Source organism: Ambystoma mexicanum, chromosome 1p, assembly GCF_040938575.1.
Source record: "Ambystoma mexicanum isolate Mex_15411 chromosome 1p, UKY_AmexF1_1, whole genome shotgun sequence".
Taxonomy (NCBI): Eukaryota; Metazoa; Chordata; class Amphibia; order Caudata; family Ambystomatidae; genus Ambystoma; species Ambystoma mexicanum.
In genome coordinates, this window is record NC_090921.1 from 212,313,925 (window position 1) to 212,321,078 (window position 7,154).

The following is a 7,154-nucleotide window of genomic DNA, read 5'->3' on the forward strand; positions in this document are numbered from 1 at the left end:
GGTAGCAACAACATCAGCACTAGGGGGAACAGTTGGTAACAACGAAAGGGGAGAAAGAGACCTAATAGACTTAAAAACAGTAACAATAAAAGGAAAAAAGGCAGAGTGGGGGGTGCCATTTATGAATGACTTTTGCAGTGAGGAGGAAGAAGGAGTGGAGAAGGATGGAAGAAAGAGTGAAAGGGAAAGCTTAGATAAGCTATACCTCACTAGAACAAACATAGATTCGCCCTGGATGAGTAGAAGATGGGAGGAGCTGGAGAGAAGTAAGGAGGGAGTGAAAAGAATAGGGGAAACACAAACCCATGAAACCACGCCACCCACATCCCCATCACGCCCTCCCACGTCACACCCTACATGTTCAACCACCGCACGCTCACTGCACAGAATAAAGCTCGCGCCCTTCATGAACGAACTTACACCTTATGCATGTCGGCTTAGGGACCTCCCTAGTCGCAGGCAAGACAGACAAATAAACATACCCATATTGAACACAGGAAATGACGAAAAAAGGGGAAAGGAAGAAGAGGGAGGTAGGAGTAGAGGTAGTAAGGAAGAATTTGAAGTAGTAAAGGAAACGGGGGAAGAGGAGGGGTGTGAAGACTCAATATTATGGAGCGTAAAGGGTGACAAAAGACAGAATTTAATGCCACTGTTGGAGAGAGGAGGGGTTAGACCACAGTATGTACCTTGGAAACATACGGATAAAGAAAATATAAAATGTAGGCTCCCATCACTAAGTGGAGGTGCGGGTAAGTGGATATATGAAATGGAAAAACACACCGCAGGACAGAAACTAGCAGTAGGAGATGTGAAGGGCCTGTTAATATCAATATTAGGGGATAGAGCGGATGACATTTGGAAAAGAGCGGGATTCCATGGGGTAACAATAACGAACACATCGCATGATGGGGCACCATTTGCAAACTGCAGACATGCGCTATGGCAGGCACTGAGAGTGCAGTACCCAGACACATCAGACATAGGAGCCATTACTTCCCGTAAGATGGGTGAAAATGAGGATCCTGTTGATTATATCCAGGATATTCAAGAGAAGTGGCGCATGGAAACTAGAGAACAATGGGACAAAACACCAGCCATATTTTATCATATACTAGTACAAGGGCTCCCAGAAGGAGTTCAGAAACAACTAAAGAAAGTAGTGGGGATGGAAGCAAAACCATGGCCAGAAATACAACTGACTATAGTACATCACTGCAGGACATGGCAAGGAAAAATGAAACAAAAGGAAGAGGACAGGAAAACAGAAGAGGCCAAACTAGTACAGAAAAAACTTACTAAATACACAATGGAAGGGGCACTAATAACTACGCCCACACCAGTGGCCCAAAGCCCAACGCAAGTAGTGGCTGCACAAGATCCCGCTCAAATAGCGCCTCCACAAGGTGTAATACAGCAAGTGCCGCCTCTGCAATTACACGCACCAAACATGGGAGGAGGGTACCCAATGCAAGGAACTGGGTATTATAGTTATAACAGAGGGAGAGGAGGGTTTATGAGGGGGAGAGGATACGGATATAATACCCAACAACAGGCTGGGGGACTTAGAAATTACTACCCCACAGGGCAACCCGTATACCAGGACAACACAGGGAGCTTCCCATGGCAAAGCAGGGAACCACCCGTGTGTTGGAGCTGCGGACTATTAGGACACATGTCACGTACATGTAGGGTCAGGCCAGGAACACCAGCATGGAATGAACAAGCACAACCTAGGACCTCACAAGAACAGCAGGGCATACAACAACAGCAGATGTCACAACAAGGGAGTGACCCACAACAACAAACAACACAACAGCCACAAACCTATTCACTGCCACAACAACAAATAACACAGCAACTGCCACCGCCACAACAACAAGTAGCGTTAATACAACCACCACCCCAAACTCAACAAACGCAATTGGGTAGGGTGACGGTGTTGGGACACAACCCTTACACAGGGAATGGCCAATCATTGTACCCCCAATAGGTCAGCCCACAGACGGCCTTGGTGTGTCCCATCCTGTCAGTAACACCTAATAGTGCGGAGGAACCACGCATAGAGGTAACGATAGGTGACAAAAAATTATCATTCCTTGTTGACACCGGGGCAACCCGGTCTTGCATAAGGGAAGGTAAATTTAAGATGTCAGGCGAAGCCATGAACACCCAAGGATTTTCTGGGGCTAAAGGGTTGGTTCCATTTACTGATAACGTTCCCTTATCTATTGGAGATTATGATCTGTCAGTCCCACTTTTGTATTATAGTGCCTCACCAGTAAATATACTGGGGAGAGACATAATGAACAGGTTGAATATGACGATCTCCTTTACAGAGGATGGCATAATTTGCTCTACTCCAGGGATTAACATGCTCGCAGCACGACAGATTTTGCAAGCATACTGTGGACAGACAGCGATTAGGGCGGAGCCAGTAGATGGCGAGCTATTCCAGTATGGCACAGACATGGCATTTGCATGGATGCCAGGGATAGAAGGGAAAATATGGAGGAGGCCAGCAGCCTATCTGTTCCGACCAGAAACACCAGTTAATGAACTGGAAGGGAAGGTGTTTGTAATGGACATTGAGAGCATTATTGCAACAGCTGATTATGTTGCTGTGCACGCCCAAGATAAAGAAGGGAGAGCATGGAGGGCGGTGATAGCACTAGCAGAAGGATGTAGGCTGACCCAGGTGTCAGATGAAGAGCTGTTCTCAGAAGAAAAGGAGGAAGATGAAATGGTGTTCATGATGAGTGTAGAAATATGGCTAAGAGTGGCTCACAAACAAGTAGCACAGAAAATTGCAATGGCACTTGAGGCACCCGCAGGCACCCCAGTCCCATTTTTTAAGGAGGATATGTCAAAGGTGCCCAAATCATTATGGACTATTAGCCCTTATGACGTGGGATGCATAAAAAGCATAGGGGGTGTAAGGATAAAATTGAAAAAAGGTGCCATACTACCAAGAGTGAAACAGTACCCATTGTCAAAAGAGGCAGATGAGGGCATATATGAAACCATAACGGCCCTTATAAACAATGGCATATTGGTCCCCTCAGAATCACCATGTAACACAGCTGTGTACCCGGTGCGCAAGGCTAAAGGGGGGTCTTGGCGCCTCATACAGGACCTCAGACCCTTGAACAACATAGTAGAAGCAGAGTATCCAGTAACAGCAAACCCGGCCACAATATTGTGTGGCATTCCAGCAGAAGCATCACGATTTACAGTGATTGACCTTAAAAATGCTTTTTTCTCAATACCATTACACCCAGACTCACAAGATTTGACAAGCTTCACTTACCGAAATACAAAGTGGAAACATACCAGATTACCACAGGTGTATTGTGAATCACCCTCAATTTTCAATAGAGTAATACAGATGGATTTGGGTAACGTTGAGGTGGAAAGCACAGTGTTACAGTATGTGGATGACATAATAATTTGCAGTACAAACGAAAGTAAATGTAGAGAGGACTCCTTAAAAATGTTGACAATATTGGCTGAAAAGGGGTACAAGGTAGACATGGAAAAGATACAATACTGTCAGGAACAGGTACTTTACATTGGCCAACTGATATCCCAACATGGAAGAAGGATTGCACCACAAAGAGCACAGGCCATCTCAAGCACTCCCGTGCCACAGACTGTGAGAGAACTGCAGCAATTTCTGGGGCTGTGCAACTACTGTAGAGCATGGGTATTTGATTACAGCTCATACATAGGACCCCTGCTTGAGGGTTTGAAGGAAGCAAATAAAGGGGAGAAAAAGTTGGGATGGACTATGGAAATGAGGGAGGCATTTGACGAATTGAAAGACGCGATATCAACTGCTCCAGTACTGGCATCCCCAGACTATGAGCGACGCTTTTTTATATTTTCACATTGCGACTCAGCAGTGATGAAAGCAGTATTGGCACAAAAAACGAGCATGGGCTATAAACCAGTAGCATTTTACAGCGGGCACTTAGACCCTGTGATGTTAGGCCACTTCCCTTGTGAACAAGGTCTTGCTGCAGCTGCTTTTGCAGTAGAAAAAGCATCAGCAATAACTATGGGGTGTCCAACTACACTGTTTGTGGAACATGCACTATTTGCGATATTGAATAAACCTAAGTCCACACTAACGACACAGAGGGCATCAGGTTATGAGATTATTTTGTCTAAAGCTGAACTAGCAATTGTTAGATGTAGCACGGTTAACCCTGCAAGGTTCCTAGCAGAAGTAATTGAAGAGGGAGATTACGCCCACGACTGCACCCAAATAACTAAAATGTACTCATGTACTAGAAAAGTTGAAGAAAACGCACTAGAGGGAGGTGAGCTTTTGTTTATTGATGGGTCATCAACTATTGATCAAGGAGATGGGATACGAAGGACTGGGGCAGCAGTAGTAAAAATGATGGAGGCGCCGGTGTGTGTGGCTATGAAGTGTGTACAACTACCACAGCATTACTCTGCTCAAGCCGCGGAACTGGTTGCACTAATATTGGCATTAAAGGAAAGTTTTAATAAAAGAGTAACCATATATTCCGACAGTGCATATGTTACATCCACTGTCCACTCAGGGTTATCAAAATGGAGAAGAAGAGGGTTTAGGAGAGCTGATGGCACTCCAGTACAACATGCCCTCTTGTTGGCTGAACTAATTGAAGTAATAAACGACCCCCAAGAACTAGCCCTAGTCAAATGCACCGCACACACCAATGGTGAAGACTACGTCTCAAAAGGGAATGCAGCAGCAGACGCACATGCGAAATATGCTGCATACTTTGGTGAGATATGGAACCCCACAGACTCACAGAGAGGGAGAGGGAGGGGAATAGCTAGGGAGATGTTAATAAGAGAAGGGTACACCCATCTCCCAGCCACACAGATTATGGAGCTACAAGCGGCTGCACCAATGGCCGAAAAAGAAGTATGGGTGAAAAGAGGATGTACAATGTCACCAACCGACGCACTATGGCGCCAGGGTGGCACTGGGAAAGTTGTAATACCGTTAGCACTGTTAAATACCGCCCTGAGCCAATTACATCACCCTGCCCATACAGGCAAGGAAATAATAGCAGCACGAATTAGAGAAGATTGGTTTTGTCCTGAGTTAAACTCTCATGTGTCAAATTTTATCAGCAATTGCCTCACATGTCAACAGTTTACGGCCGGTCATACTCTAAAAGTGATAAGAGGTACCATACCCCGGCCAGAAGGACCTTTTCGGCACCTTCACATTGACTATGTTGATATGATCCACATATGTCAAGGTAATAGGTATATGATTGTAGTAGTATGCCCATTTTCCAGGTGGATTGAAGCAGGGCCCTGTTCACACCCTGATGCGTTTAGAGCAGCCAAATTCATAGTAAGGGAGGTTTTCCCCAGGTGGGGAGTGTGCGAGGTGTTAAGATCAGACAACGGCCCACATTTCGCAAACGAAATGTTCCAGCATATCACATCCCTGCTGAACATTAAACACAAATTTGCATGTGCATACCACCCACAGGCTAATGGTGTATGTGAACGCCTGAATGGCTTATTGAAGGAGGCAATTGCAAAAATACAACAAACAACAAAGAAAAGTTGGTTGTATTGCCTTCCGTTAGCTTTATTTGAACTGAGAAATAGGCCAGGGTCCGACCACCACCTCACCCCTCACGAAGTGGTTACTGGACGTCAAATGCGCCTTCCCCTAACCCCAACGTCAAGAGCATTCACAGACCACGAAAGTTCAGCGAGTGTGTTAGGTGATGAAATGTATCAATATGTGTCTTCTTTGATTACTAGTGTCGTGTTTGTGTCTCAACAGCTCGAGCGCACACGGGGCGGGTCTACCAGCAATAAAGAAAAAGGCGCAAGTACAGAATTGGGAAAGGAGAACTTGTGCAAACTTGCCAAAGGTGACCACGTACTACTTCGCAATTTCAATAGAAAGTGGAACGAGAAGAGGTTCACTGGCCCCCATCTGGTAGAGGACGTATCAACAAGAGCAGTAAAACTAAAGGATAAGCGTGCCTGGATCCACCTACATGACGTAAAGATCTACAAACTGCAGACCCGCCCCAGCGCCAACGACAGGTCCATTGGAAGAACAGCAACAACATCCCCGACAGCGGAAGAAAGTTCCACCACAGACAACGACCCAATTGTTCCCTCGGAGACGATAACTGACGAAGAAAGGGGTGATCCCCATACTGCCCACCCCATGGTCACACGCTCAAAGAGTAAAAATACTTCCGCCATCTGAGCGCAAACCCCCCCCATTGACTCCTAAGTACAGTTGTAACTAAAACTGAAGGACATTGCTTGCACCAATACACATGTAAACACGTGAATGTTCTCTTTTTTTTCTCTCGCACATACAGGAACTGCGTAATATTGTATTGTTAAGAAAAGCTAATTAACAAGTTCAGTGTACAGGCGTAGATGGTGCTGCCAGACGATAACTACCCAGAAGAATTGTCACACCAATTTGTATACGAAATAAAAAGGCCAACATACCTGAAAAGGAGAAGGGTACGTGTCTACTACACAGCCTTCCTCCTGGCCATAGAATATTACATGCCCCACCTCCGCCCATACTTGCCGGTCCTAAGAGACCGATCACTTAGAGTAGCGTGGGAGCAGCTCTTCGCCTGGGCACTGAATGACTACTTGATAGGGAGAGCTTAAAGGAAACAAAACTAACATTTAATAACGAGCACTTTTGAGAATTTTTAGGCGGGCAACTTTAACGTCACAAGAATACGCTGCCAGGACTGCAGCAAGGTAAGAGCAAAATGCCGGTGAGATTAGCATATGTAATAAAAATAATAGGGATTTTTATGATCACCGGGTTCTTGGCTGCCTCTGTCTGGCAGTACAGCTATGCTATCAATTTTATTGCTGCACCCAAACCTAATATACCCCCGTTCCCTGCTGCAACAGGTGTTACGTCAGGTGGTAATAGTAACATTGCACCCAAGCAAAATAGAGTTAAACGCAGCACATACTCAGACAATAAAGGTATTGATAATTATGTACAAGATTCAGCACACGTCGCAAACAACATATGGTACCAGCACATGACCCGCATTGGTAAGCAGACAACTGAGGATAGCTGTTACGTTTGCTCATTAATACCATACGCCATGAGCGCTTCACGAACATTTGTT